This window comes from Grus americana, chromosome 10, assembly GCF_028858705.1.
Source record: "Grus americana isolate bGruAme1 chromosome 10, bGruAme1.mat, whole genome shotgun sequence".
Taxonomy (NCBI): Eukaryota; Metazoa; Chordata; class Aves; order Gruiformes; family Gruidae; genus Grus; species Grus americana.
This window is the reverse complement of record NC_072861.1, coordinates 18797704-18812774: the sequence shown is the minus strand read 5'-3', so window position 1 is coordinate 18812774 and position 15071 is coordinate 18797704. Positions and strand designations below refer to the sequence as shown.

General features: G+C 39.0%; 1 long non-coding RNA gene across 22 annotated transcripts in view; it reads left to right on the top strand.

The window, feature by feature from the left end:
* The window catches only part of LOC129211046 (uncharacterized), a 36834-nt gene extending 29907 nt beyond the window's left edge, over window positions 1–6927 (top strand). For 15 of the 22 annotated variants that reach the window (XR_008578747.1, XR_008578746.1, XR_008578728.1 and 12 more), the window contains 3 exons: window positions 823–4503; window positions 5610–5801; window positions 6340–6927. This is a non-coding gene — a long non-coding RNA (uncharacterized LOC129211046). The remainder of the gene's footprint in view (window positions 1–822; window positions 4504–5609; window positions 5802–6339) is intronic. The other 7 variants (XR_008578741.1, XR_008578734.1, XR_008578739.1 and 4 more) reach the window with 7 other exon arrangements.
* The last annotated feature ends 8144 nt before the right edge of the window (window positions 6928–15071 follow it).

The window sequence follows — 15071 nt, the reverse complement described above, 5'->3', positions numbered from 1 at the left end:
CAATGAGAGGAAAATTGCTCTTTTCCTCCATAAAACCTTGTCCTTTTAGACATTACTGCAGTCGTGACCTCACCGCAGTTCCTGGATTCTTTCTGAAAAGATTAAAATGAACTAATACACTGGTGATCTCATCACAGTGTAAAGGACATCTTACACAGGGGGGGAAAAAAAAAAATCAGGAGTACTTCAGTGCTTCATTTGCATCAAGAGTAGAAAAAGCGCTTATAACATCATTGTGGAGAAACACTAAAGGTACAATACCAGAGAGGCATGTTTCCATCTTATAAACTATTTGGATTTGTCCTACCTGATCCCACCTGTCACCCTTTCAGCTGTCTCCACATCTATTCTTTTTCCCCTGTTTTTATCTATACCTTCTCTTGTCTCTTCCGTGCCCTTCCTACATGTTTTAATGCAGCCAATTACTTTCAATCATCTACATTAGTGTTCTTAAATACGTCCAAAATACATTTTGCAGAGTAAATACATACAACAATTTTACACGAAAGTATTCACACGTACTTCATCTATAGCTTATGTTATTCCGGGCAAGGACACCTTTCCTACATGTGCATACAGTTCTCAGGCCAAGGGGTCTCATCTACTTTCGAGCTGCTGTATTTTCTAACAGAAATCAGGACAATGAGTAGGGAGAGATACTTCATTTTCTTTGGTAGGAGAACCTACAAATTAGTATTCATGTAACTGGGAATCCCAACACATTTTTAATGTTGTATCACATTTTGAGGTTGGAAACTAGAATATCTTCAGAACATGATGAGCATAGTGTTAATAATGTAATCTTATCTCTTGCACCCATAGGTGCACCTCAGCTCTGGCTTGAGATCACACCATTAAGCAATGAGATGACAAACCGGTTTCCTTTCTCAAGCTGAATGTCACGTAACTGCCCAGGGGCCTGTTTTGGTGACGGGAGCATCCCTTGACTTTTCAAGGAGAGATATGCCCGTGCGACCCTTTCCCACCCCCTACGCTTGGCAGGAGGAGACAAAACTGCTCATTTCCATCTGTGACATTTCTTAGCCAGGAGGAAAGCCATGAGGTATCAGACTGTAGGCTGGGAGGCATCAGGGCAGCCACCTGTTAGGCACTGACAAAGAAACCTCCAAAAAACCACCAAGTGGAGATGAATTCCCAGGGCTAAAACAAGCTGATATAAAGGGTGATGGTACCTTTCTACCCACCCAACAAGATTTGTTACTCCTAGATGGGGCAGACAACAAACATATCCAACCCCAAATGCTCTGCAGTTGATAGATCTGCTTTAGCGAAGAGAGCCTTGATCATGCTGCAGCATTAGAAGAAGTGCAAAAGGCCCAAGGAGCAGTGCAGAGTATGTATTACCAACAAGAAAATAGTGGGTGAAAAGCTGTTGTAACTCCTGGCTCCAGGAGCCTGTCTGGAGGCACAGACTCCCCAAGGCAGAGGGGAGTTGGAGAACTTGTGGTGTTCAGTGAGATCTCACCACCCCCCGCCACAGATTTAGCAGTCCAGGCCAAAGGAGTGGGGCAAGGTCCTCGGCTCTACTCCAAGTTCATTCCTCTATTGATTGTGAAGAGGTATTTATAATGGACCAGGATCTTGAACCGAGACTAGCCTACCAGCTGAAGCTGTACGAACTGAATCCTATATTCCCCAACTACAGATAAAACCAATGGCCAGTTTTAGCCTAATCATCACTTCTGCCAGAGGAAAGAGAAATTCTTTGAGGTAAGTTCCCTTGGATATAATTCTTTCTTTCCAGGTTAAAGAAGGGCTGCAGCTAATACATATCCTGAGTCGTAACGTGGATTTGCACCTTTCCCGTTAAATATAGCTGGTTCTTGTCCAAAGCATCACTTCTATTCCTAACGCTCACTTATATCGTTACAACTTCTACATTAGTTGCAGGTGTGAAATGCCAACTGATCCACACTTCTGTTGCTGTCAGCGGGAGAGTAATGTATGTCAAAGGCCTGATTCTCAGAGGTGAGGTCACCAGGATCTCCATTTGCACATCTGCTTTGCTAAACACAAAACTCTGGAGATTTGCAAAGCTCCAATATACACAAAATGGGATGAGTTCACTGGGGTCCATACATAAGAAACTGTTTGTGCTTCTCATTTAGTAGGCAGGTTGCAGAATTTTCCCCTCTATACAAAATATTTGCTGTTTTACAACAGGCAGCATTTTGCTAGACTGCATATATGTATAATTGTGTGTTCTATATTAATAAGGAAAACGGCTACACTTCTCCATGTTACATGATACGAGAGAAGTCAGGATACCAACAGGTTAAAAAAGAGCCTAATAGATTAAGCAGCTTCAGAAAGTTACTAGTATCTAATGCATCCCTGCTTCCTGATCAGAGCACCCGGAGGGATGATGCTCCTGGAGCCTGCCTTACACAGAGGCATCCAGATTTGGTTTTGAGGGCTTCAAGAGAACCATTCAAATATTTCCACTTCCTGCTGTTAGTGGATTTTGTTTTTTTTTTTTTTTTTCCATACCTCAGAAACGTCTTCTGATTGTAATGTGTTTGCACTCGATGCCTAGATAATGGTTCATTCTCAGGAACCTCTAATCCACAGTGTTTTCTGCCTTCTACATTTTACACGAGATCAAAGACTAATCATATATATACGCCTAATTCCTTTTTGATTTCTGTTAATCTAGAATGTCCTTCAGTAAAGATTCCCATGAGTAATCTATATGGACTATTTTCTTTGTCTTCATGTACGGTAAACAGTCAGCCTTTCAATGTCATCTAGTTATGACATCATGATTCTGTTTTTTCTGGACTTACAGGACATTTTAAGCACATGCATCCGAGCATCATTCATCACTATGCACTATACTTTTCCTCCCTCTGTTGACTATTTCGGAAGTTTTTTTGCGATAGTGGAACCAAAGTTGACCTTAATATCCAAAATAAGAAAACAGAATTGGTCATCAGCTATATGTTTCCTTAAATAGAATTTAGATCTACTATCCCCATAGTGACTTAATTTGAACTCAAACCAAGTGATGATTTTAAAAACCCACAGCATACTGGGGAAAGCCAGGAGGGGAACACACAGGTCAGAGTAGGTTTCATGAACATCTGAGATGCCAACCCTGAGACTGTGCTGCTCAAAATGGACATCTCCTTAACGAGGCTGTTAAACATAATTTTCACAAGGATCAGAAGAGATGCACTTTTAATACTGAGGAAGGGAAGCATTTGCTTTTCAGAGAAAAGTTTGATTCTGGAAAATACTCATTTTGGTATGTTAAAGGAACTGCGCTGTAGCAGACAGCATGGTTTGTATGGCTTCTCATGGAAGTGGCTATTGAATTCATTGAAGTGGCTATTGAATTAAGAAGTGTCCTTTCCCCCTGAAACTTACAGCAGAAATTCAGAGCAAAAATTTGTCATGTTTCATCAGACTGACTTCATTACCTTCGTGAGTAATAGAAATTACATTTGTTTCCCTGAGCTGTACAATTAGACATAATAAACCCATGAAAAGAAACAGGGAAAAAGAAGAGATGCTGATTTTCTTGGGAAGAAATACAGAAAACTTGGGCTTGAAAAAATGTTTGAGTATAATGCTCTGGATTTTTAAAGAAAGTTTAAAGAAACATTTTCCAAGTGCATGCCTGTTAGTTTAACTTTTATTTTTGCCATGTATAATTATGAGAAAATTACAGACAACTCATAAGATTTTTAGTTACTGTTGAGAATTCTCTTTTCCAAGATAATTCTGTATGCTATTACTTTACCCCACTGGGTATCATGTAGGCAAGGTGTAAGATTATGCACACGAATATTTCTGTCTACTACTTATGTGTGCTGGGACAATATCAACTTATACTTTCTTTTGTCGTTGGTCTTTATTCTATAGAGGATGTTCTTAATTACCAGCAAGACAATTTGGTAATATCATGTAAAGTGTTACAGCATCATTTCTGTGATGATTTACACCTGCTAAGGGTCTGATCATTGAATTTTTAACCGTATTTTAACTTCAGAGGATAGAGAATATTTTTTCTACAGAACACTTTCTATTTTTAATAGAAATATGCTCCTTTGTTTAATTTATTGGCACAGTTCTTCTAAATGATACGGAGCTTTTGAACATGAAGACATCATTTCTGCATGTTTGTGCTGCCCTGAAAAATTAAAAGCACACTTCTGTACTGGTTTAAATCAACTCAAGTCTAAACGCCTAAACACTATTTTCGACAACTATGAGGGATGTACTTTTACAGGGATTCTAAAGAATACAAAACTAAAAATATCTCAGTTGCAGAACAAATTCATTGTATTCCTTCCCCCACTTCGTGATTGTGGTTATACTTTTTTTTTAATCCTTGCAGGTTTATTCCTAAGTCTGTTGGAAATGATTCCATTGACTCCAGCAAACTATGCTTTCTACTGGATTAAGATGTTTGCACGTCAGATTTGCTGGTGATGTCCCACTAATGAAATGGGGAATTTCATAAACACATCAGGGAGGGTAAGTGCCCAATGAAAGAGATGTCAGAGAGAGATCCAGAAACTACAGTGTACTTGTAACAGAAATAAAACAAGGAATGCTTACTAATGAGTAATGAATTTCTTTATAATTGCTTCCACATCTGGGGCAACTTTTTCCCAAATCATCTACAGAAACCCTGCAATTCATGGGACTTTTGATAGTGGTTATGATCAGAACAACACATCTCATATGACAAAAATTACTTACATTGGGAAGGATTTTTTTGCTCCTCAAATTACTTTTCTGAAGCTTTATTTCAATCTTCAGCTATTTTCTTATCTTCCTCCTCATTTTCTATTTCTAATATAAAAACAGGAGTTCTTATCAATTTAGAAGAGAAATAAGACTAAAGAAAATTCAAGCATGGTCTATTTTAAAGTTCCAGCTCAGATAATAAGAATCTGTTTTGTGCTGTACTTCTCTCATGAACTCAGTTTTCCATAGTGCATTCAGTGTTGTAATAATGCAAATCAAATACAATTTTAATAACTCCTTCCATTAAAATGATCTATTAATGTTTTAAGACTCCAACACTTATGAGCATGATTCTAATTGCATGATTTTGCTGCGGGCAGGTTTTATAGATCTGCCTGATCTTCGGATATATGCACCGTTAGGATTATTTTAAATAAATTAATTTTTGGAAGACTTTCAATAACAACAGTTGAGTTTGATAGTGGTTGTCTGGTGGGTAATTGTATGTATCTGCTTCCACGTGAGGAAAAACTAGATAAATTTAGAACTCTCTGAAAGGAGATGGCTGAGGTTTATACAATGACATGTTATGAAGAATGTTCTGAAGAGGGGAATATCTATTAACTGTGTTAGTACAAGGAGCAAAAGAGGTTTAAAGTGAACAAAAATTTATATTTGTTATGCAACACAAATTGCGGGACTTTCTGCCACAGAATACAAAAAAAAGGCTAGAAATTCATGGAAGATAGTTCCTTTGATACCATTAAACATTCTTGTTTTACGCAACTTCTACTGTCAGTCTCTAGTGCACCAAGTGATAGGAACAAGGAAAATACATCAGGAGAATTAGTTTGTGTTTGGCTTCTGACATTTTTCTGTATATCTGCTAGGCATTTCTGCCGCTGACACAGTGAAGGAGTAGCTGGACCTTTGGTCTAACCCAGTACAGCTACTGCCAGGCAAGACAAACGGTTATCTGCAAACCTGTTGTTCTCTCCAGAAACCCGTGAAAAAACTCAGGTTTTCTTGTCATTTTGCAAAGCAAGATGAGGCAAAGAAGCAGGACGGGCCTTGGGAAGAAGGTAAGAAGGGTAGCAAGAGTTGCAAAGAAAGCATTTGCTGAGTGGCTTGTGAGGGCCCTTAACTTGACACGGTCCCCAGGCTTTATCTCTAGTGGTAGGCTCTTGGCCACTGGCATGCTGGCTCTCCTCCTCGTACATGCTGTTCTTCATTTTGAGCATTACTTGAGATCTACAGCAGAAGGTTCCCTCCTTCGAGATGAACCAAAACATCAACGCAATCTTGCACTCTTGATTCAACATTTCTTCTGTAGAGAATTTACTCCAAATTTTGTTCATGGTAAATGCCTACATAAGCCTTGAATAAATGAGCGTTAAGAAGTGGTAATTTTTTGGGGGGGGTTAAAGAATTACTATTTATTGAATGTTGTTAATTGTACGCTGAGAAGTGATTCCTTGTCTGCAAAAATAGCATGTTCTTTAATGAATATGTCTTTAACCACTCCAGCAGCGTTAGCTCTTCTGCCTATTTGGTAAATTGTCTGGCATGGCAGAAAAGAAGAACATTTCCTCTGATATCAAGTGTGCATTTTCCTTGCAGGATGGAGCCTTAACAGAAGGAATTGCTGAAGAGTTTACACACTGGCAAAGAGCGAGCATACAAGTTATTCAAAACCTATGACAAATTCTTACTTCAACAGAAACCCTTTAGATCCGTCCTATTTGCGCGCAATGGAAAGGACAACAGGATGTATGTATACAGGCCTTGAGAAATACAAGCTTTTACATGAACAGATACTCAGAATTATGGATAAATTCAGCTGTGTTTGAAGTTTTCAGTGCTGGATCAACTCAGAACATGAAGTTCTCAGTTATTCCTCCTCAGAAGCCATCCCAAGCAAGAACACCCTGAGATACTGAATTGATGATAAAAGTGGATTATATCTGGGGTTTTGATGAAACCTTTGTATTGAAATGCGCCAAACAGGTGAAAAGGTTCAGAGGAAACAATGTGGTTTTCATGAAGTTTCTCAACTGAAAAAAATATGTTAAAGATGTTTCAAAATTATTGCAAGTGTCCCGATAGATATTTTTCTAAATGATCATTTATTGGCTTTGAAGTATGTTTTGGTTTTAATTTTTAATTTATAAGTGAAAGCAAAAGATGAAATATTTTGAAATTACTGAAGCAAATGACTCAGTCTAATGTATTTTTAGCAGCTTATTGGTTAGCCAAAGAATTAGTTGGGGAAAAAAAAAAGAAATCTTGAAAACTCCCAAAGGACAGAAGAAAAGCACTTGCCTGCTAGCTATAAAATGAGAAAAATATAATGACATTTTAATTTAGCACAAAGATCTAGTAAAATATCCACATTTTCATAGAAGTTGCAAAGAAACTCAGACACACTTTGGGTTTCTTTCCAAGTGTGATGGGAACTGATAATGTTTTTTACTAGGCTTGGTCATTTACCCTCTTAGATAAATAACTGGAGATATTCCAGCCTCTACAGGGGTTATAGTTGCCGTTTCATACACTGTCACAAGGAGGAAGGCAGGAAGCATAAGCAGGGAATTTCACAGTTTTAGTCCAAACTAATGTGTTTAAACAGGAAATTATGATTAATTTTTCAATAATTTAAAAGCAGGCTGGCTATCTGGGGAGAAAAAGCTCTGGATGCCAGGAAGGGTTAAGCTTTGTAGGCGGGAGAGCTACACTGCGCTGTGCTAATGGTGTAGGGCAAGAACATCCTTAGATGCCTGCTCAATTTGTCAGGAATTTCTCTTCTGAACTATTACCTCCAGCTTTCTCCAGAACACCCTCAGTCCTTTTATCTGCAAACTATCTCAAAGTTTACTGTCTGCCTATCGCCTCGACTGAACCACACTAATAGTCAGCTAATTACATGTGAACACTCTAATTTGCTTTATGTCTTTCTCAAAAAAAAAAAAAAAGTGCATGTGCAGGCATGCACGTGAGCAAGCTTTTGCTCATGCTATAAAATTGCAGCACCACGTAGAACTGGTGCACCAGCCAAAGCATGATAAAATACGTGGCATGCTTGCTGCCCTCTCTGTTGCTTTCCCCCACCAAGCCACCACCACTGCTTGTCATTCCTGATTTGCAACATCACCTGTTGCTCCAACACCAGGCTTCTCTAGACCAGAAACTGGAGCAAAGAAGAGAAATACGTGTTTGTCATTGAACTGAACTGAGAAGAAGGAAGAGGAGAATGATAAGATCATAGCCTGCAGCACTTTGTTTATGAGAACATCCTTTCAGTGATATATGTCTGCACCAGGTGAAAGTATTGTGTCACCCCTAACATATTTTAAATGCCAGGGCTGTCATGCAAGAAGACAATGATGAACAAGTTTAAACAGAATATGGTATTGTAGCCATGTAGAGTGTTATCCTTTAAAGGTTTGCACTGGTAGTGCTTCTTAGCAAAATGTTTCCAAACTCTGTTATATTCCCCTACAAAACCTCTCTCACAGATTTTTAAACTAAATGAAAGTATTTCTATTGCAGATAAACTGATGGGGTTATACATAAACCAGTGCATTTTCTTACACAGGTTTTTCAGGCCATTTCACATGTCCTCCCTGCCATACGATCTGAGCTTCTCATAACTCCTTGGATAGGAACCTCGCTTCACTAAGCAAATAGGCACATAAAGGTATGTCTATACTGTGCACTTGAAGAGCAGAGAGTGGCCACAGGTCACTGCATGTCAGAGGTTTACTCAGACTAGCTCTAGCATGCTCCTGTGGTCTGAATTCCCGTTAGGTGCTGGAGCTCCCAGACCACATCATCTCGTTTGATTTCATGCAAAAGAATTTGGTTTGCGTGCTCCAAGACTGCTTCACATTGTGGGGCAGGGTAAGCAGGGTCATTTGGAGGATTTACTTCAAAAGTGCAGGGCCAAAGTGAAATGCTAACGTAGAAGCACCTTTTGTCACAAAGCAGGTATGCCCAGAGCTATCATCATATGGCAGTTTTCTTCCCAGATATTTATCTTGCGCTCCACTGCACGAACACCATCACAGTGTTATAACACTATTGCACAACATGACTCATTTGCTCAGACTGACAGCTCAAATTGAGCCTTGGGAAAGCCAACATCTAACACATGATATTGAATATGGGCATGACCATATCCACCTTGGATTCAGGTGAAAGAGCTTTAGCCATGGATGTCACATGGGAATGAAGGCAACCGTGACACCACAGAGTTTTATGTCTTTGAGGCAAGCTAAGGTCAGACGCCACTCCATGAACCATCCAGGACAGCATTAATAACACTTTACAAGAGAGGGGAAAGGGAGCTTCTGATTGCCTGAAAAAAGTTCAAGGAGCTAAGGTTTCTTAAGCACTTACCGAGGTCCCGTGTGGGCTTGTGTAAAGTGTTCAGCATCTCTCCATCGGTTTTCCTTTCTGTAAAATGGAGATACCTTATTTTACTCACAAGGTTATTAGGAGGATTTTCCAATTAAGGTTCTTTATAAATGAAAGTGTCTTGCAAACAGTATTTAATCATCTGACTAAAAATGGTCTCCAACTTCTTTAGGCAGAACACTACTTTTTATAGGGACTAGTCACGGTGCCCAGCTTAACATAAGGCTGCAGGATCATACACTGCATCTTTAAGACATAGTTTACTTCTGAATCAGTAAATGTACTAGACAAAGCAGCCATTATTTATGCATTCCTGCATACATGGCAAGGTGAAAATAATAGAATAAACATCATATACTTCATTATGATATCGGTTTACACTTCCAGGGTACACAAAAAGAGGCCATTTCATCAAGCTAATTGCCTGAAAGTAAAAGAGAGAGAACTTTAGCTATTAGTCTATTATGGGGCTTTTTTCTTAATCACAAATAGGGGCCGTGTGTCCCCAGGGGGATGTGTATTCTAATTTACAATTGAACTACAGATCAGAGCAATCAATCTTGTGCAGCACTTTTACAGTGTAATTGCTGCAACATAACAAATAAAAAAAAAAGCAGCCTAAGTCCAGTTTCAGCTTGAGGTGGAGATATTTACCAGGCATTGGTTCGGGGTGGGAGGGAGGCAGAGAGAGAAGAGAGGCGCCAAAGCCATGAATATGCAATGAGGGCTCATTAGTGCCCCAGTGTTGCCATGACGAATGGCATTATCCCCAGACTGGTGCAGCCTAAACATGAATTTTATAACGACCCATTTATCATGACTTGTCATGGGTTTCTTTACTGTACTTTCTTCTGACTCTCACACCTTCCACCATTATCACCTCACAATTCCTTTTGTTATTTTACCTTATTCTAGCTCAGTTTTTGGTAACGATTCTCAACTGTTAAGGAGAAGAGGACTGCAAACAGCAACATGCTGGTGTTTAAGAGTTTAGAGCTTCCTAAGCTGAAGGCCCACCGCCAAATGCGTAGGTGGTCTTCAGTCCACTTACTAGTGGATAAGTGTTCCTCATTGTCACGAACATCTGCAATCTTGTCAGTTGACTCAGCAGAAAGGTCTCAGATTGACTGAGCATCGAGACAACTATCTTTCCATTCTGGCAGATGTGATGGATGAATCTGTTCTGTTGACCTAGGCCTGTCTAAAAGTGCTCTTCCTCAGCCCACTCCAGCTATGTGCACAGTATAAAAATCCACCCCTCATCTTTACATTGATAAAGGTACTAAATCGGATAAATAGACAAAACCCTGCTTTCTCCCCAGCTTCAGTTAAACTAAAGAAAATGTACTAGGTGCAAAACCTAAGTGATAGGAAAAGCATTTACCTTCCAGGAGTGAGACATCAGTCAACTCTAAAGGAAAACAAAATTACTGCAAAGTAATTAGTGTCTGGCTTTAGCTCATTTTTGGTCACTGCACGTTGTCTCTGTTTTACTGCTGTCCCTTTGGCTTACCCAATTCCACATTTAATATACCACTGCTTATAAAGAAATCCCTGTGGCTCAGAAGGCTGAATTGCCACTGCTGGGCTAGGGCCTGCGCTCTAGTATATAGAGGCTTTCATTTCCCAAGTTATGAATCTGACATCTCATGGCCAAATCCATGCCAGTTTTATTTCTGAGAAGTCTGTCCTCATTATTTACCCCAAATAGTTTCACTGTCACTATGTCTTTTTTCCACTATGAAGTGGCTGGAGTATCCAAAAATATCAAGCCTCTCTTTGTCGGATTTTACACTTTTGCCATTACAAGAATTTGTCTTTGGGGATAGAAAAATCAAGCAACTTATTTCCAGCTATTACTTGGATAGGACTTCATGTTCTTAAACAAGTTGTGAGTTCCCGTGATCTCTGAAAACAACTCTCCTGAGGTCTTACATCAGGATAGTCCTACAGTTCTTTCATTACTCTACTGGACGTTTGAAAATATTAAAAGGCATCTAACATCCCAGTCCAGCAATTTATAGACTCAGAGTCTGGTGCTGTAGCCCTCAAAGCCTCTATTTCTTCCACAAAATCTGCACTTTGCTATTATTGTCGCCAAGACAGGCACGTGTTTCACTAGAGGAGTAGTTTGTCAAAGCAACAGTCCATTATCCAAAGATTCATCACAGGTTCCCAGTTTGGTACACGATGGAAGAGAGTCTGGGTGTCAGAAAGTGAGGAGGAAGGAAAGTTTCCTCTCAAAAAGGTGCATTAGGTAAATGGCATACCTTGATTAAGCTGGGCATAGCTGAGTAGGCCAGCACATGCTGATGTGTTCTTGTCTTTTTTTTTTTTCCCCTTTTCCAAACCCATCCATGTTCCTTTAGAATATATATACATGTAGCCCAGACAGCACCTCGCACAAGTCTTTGACCTTTAATGGAGAACCTCAGCTCCCACTGCAATACAAATGATGTTCCTCTTTTGTCTCCCGATAATTAACAGAAATCTCTCTTAAAGAAGCAAACCAGCAAAGACTCCTAATGTTGCAGAAAGCATCCACTGCCTTCACAGGGACTCAGGACACAGCAAATATTATCATTACTCCTAAGAATAAATGTTTGCCCTATGACCTAGGTGATCTGGATCATCCATTGAGTTGAGAGAACAGAGTTGTCAGAAACAATATGGTATAATGAAATTATTCTTTTTAAACTCCTATTAGGAGTTCTAAAACTTGCTATAGTCAGTCTATAAGGCCAGATTGATATGCCTGACTGCCGGGCCATTATCTGCAGTTTACATGATGGAATAAGCCAATTCCTGTTTGAGTTGGTTCTAATAATTAACAGGTCCCATGCAAGGACCTTATTCTATTATTTTATACCAATACCTATACTTTATACCAATACCTATATTTTATACCAGGTCCCTCTGGGAAACAGGCTCATCTTTCTTCCACTCACCTCATCAGAAAGATAGATGTTGATACAAAGATTATTAAAGGCTGGCCAATGCAGATGACATCTAGCTCTATGTCACTTTAACGTTCAGTACCTATACAAGCATGTCAGAGATTTCTAGGTTGAGATCAACCACCACATGGAGGGCAGCTGCCCAAGACAGAAAAGCATTCACTACTCCTCAGTCCATCCACAAATGGCAATCATTAAAATAAAATAATTGCAATCCTTAAAATATTAAGTCCTTGGTTCTAAACCAACAGGCCTCTAATGATAGAAACACCCAATGTTCACTAGTTTGCTACATTTACAGATAGAATTCACAAACTTAAGATGCAAAAAAACCCCTGGAAAAAACTGCAGGTGTGATTACTATATAATGCTATTCAATATCTGTTCAACTGACATATTTACAAGAAAACCTAAAAAAGCAGATACTATTTCCCTGTATAAAACAACACAATTTTAAAGACATAGTAAAATACTAACTTGAATACAAAACTCAGAATGAGTGAATACTTAAGTATTTGAACACCTAGGTAGCGCCAGGAAGATATTCTTCCGTGCTTGTGAGGACTACCGGTCGTACTACACAAACCCGACCAGTCTTTTTTTGCTGTTTCTTTTTGTGGAGAAATCCATCCCTTCTTCCTCAGTTGTGTTTCAAATACGGCCTAACATTTTATTCTCCCTTCAAAGCTTAGCTTTAGTCATCCTAGTGAACTAATGATCTTTTCCTCTGGATAGACTTCAGCTTTGTCTTTAAGCTTTCCTCCACCTTTCTCTATACGGAGCCAATGGCTTGCCGTACACAAACAAACAAAACGTCCTTCTTCCCCCTCCTCTCCACTTTCTTTAATGACATCTTCAGTCATTAATGAGTTAATAAAAATCTCAAAGTCATCTGGGAATAGATAAGGGGAAAGAAAGAAGAGTATTGTACACATAATGACAGGCTCCCCGCTGGCCCTAAGATGTCATGGGTCAGCCATGTCAAGAATGTGTGTGCCCAATCATCTGCTGATTTTTATCAGCAAGGCCTCAAGCAGAATCTGACACGGCCAGTTTGGGAGTTACAATGAATAAACAATGACTTCTTGGATTGTTGGCGGCTGTATGATAGAGTGAGAGGGTTTATATATACTAAAACATGATGACATTAGCAATCAATATACCAATTACTGGACAAGTTATTGGACGAAGAATGCACATGTCTTGAGCTTTGTGCACTTTGAACATACTACCAGCGATGGAGACCACAGAAATAATGTTACTTAACCCTTTGCAAGCTAGATATGCTAATACCTGACAATGCCTTGAAGTTTCTGAGATCATGTGGTAAAAGAAAACCTGGTCTGTTTTAGCATATTGAGCCTTTCAAATAGAAGACAGAAGCCTGACAAATTTCTTTTTCATTATAACTTGAGGAAGAGAGGAATAGATTTTTTCAAGTGAGCAGCTGGGTGTTGGAACAATGGATTCTAACAAATTTAAATTGTTCTCCATAAAATTTCAGAGGAAATAAATTTCTTTTCACCCAAACATCACTGTCATACTACACAAACTTCATCACTGAGAAGTTAGAACATATCTTTTATAGGATGGTTAGGCAAATGTCCAAACAGCTCTCACCTGCCTATTCTGCAGTAGAGAAAGGAAGATAAAACTCTAACATACTTTTCTTATTTCTATTCTACTAGAAATGCATTTCTGCATCTGACCGGTGATCATCCTCTTTCTTTCTTTAGTCAGCTCAAAATATTCAGTGTTTATGAGTTTGTCTTCTGTTATTCTGGAAGCGATTGTGAAGATTCAATGCCAGTGTTCTAATTGAAACCAAACTAAAATGCAGTTAAGTCACCTAATTCAAAGCATAAATATAGAAGACAACTAAGGTGGAGCTCAATGTGGCAGGCAGGCCTGCTGTATCTGTGGGCGTAGCAGAAGCATTGTCTAGATTGAAGTTAAATGGTGTCAACTCTCCATTCTGCATTGAGATGGACAAGTCCACAATCTAATGGAAAGCTCATGGGTTTTACCCTGAGATGCATCATTAAAATGATGTGGGAAAGAGATTTTAGGATGGTTCTCCATCCTTTTCTGTGCAGCCTATGAATGCCAACTTTTACTGCGATCTGGGAAGTAGTGATGCCATATACCCCTTGACTTTGCTCAGGTGGGAGCAAACAAGGCAGGGCATAAATCTAAAAATCTAACTTTTTTCTGCCAGGGCATAAGCCAATGCAGTAGAAATTGTGTGAAAGCAGGGAGGTAGAAGAGTTCAGATATCAGCCTGACACCATGTGCTTACTGTGTATCACGGGCTGAATAAAATCTTAAGATACACCTCTTACAGATCACTTTTGTGATGTAAAGGCTAAAGTGTTACTCTAAATTACAATCAAATCTGCTCCTGTTTCTCAGAGCACTAAGCGCTTCTCAGAGTTGTGTTGGGCAGTAATGGCAGAGGGACCAGTCTCAGAGGAGAAAAATAGATGAGACTGCATCTGTTTTTAACTGCAACAGTTATGAAATGTTCAGCTGGATCCTTTCAAATGACTCTTCCCTTCCCATTGAGTAAGTTCTTGAAAAGTTTGGAAGTTAATTTGTCCAGCACGTCTGATATGAATAACAAAATGCTTTTAAATGTAAATGTTTCATAAAATAGCTCCATTACCATACATTACAGTGAATACAGTTAAAAAAACAACTCAATAATTCCTCCTCTGTAATTTACAATTAACTTTTTGCCTCAAGGTAACAGCTACATTCACAAAAATAATGGTAATAGATTGACCTTGTTATGAATGGATAACAAGCTGGAAACAATATAGTTTGTCACAGAGCATTAACTGTTCCTGTTGAAATTGTAAATAATGTGTATAGAACTTACAATGTAAATGGCTCCCCTTAAAAATATTAATTATGTCAATTAAACACTTGATGCATAATAGATTATTCTGAAACCTATTTAAGTCCATGTCAGACTGA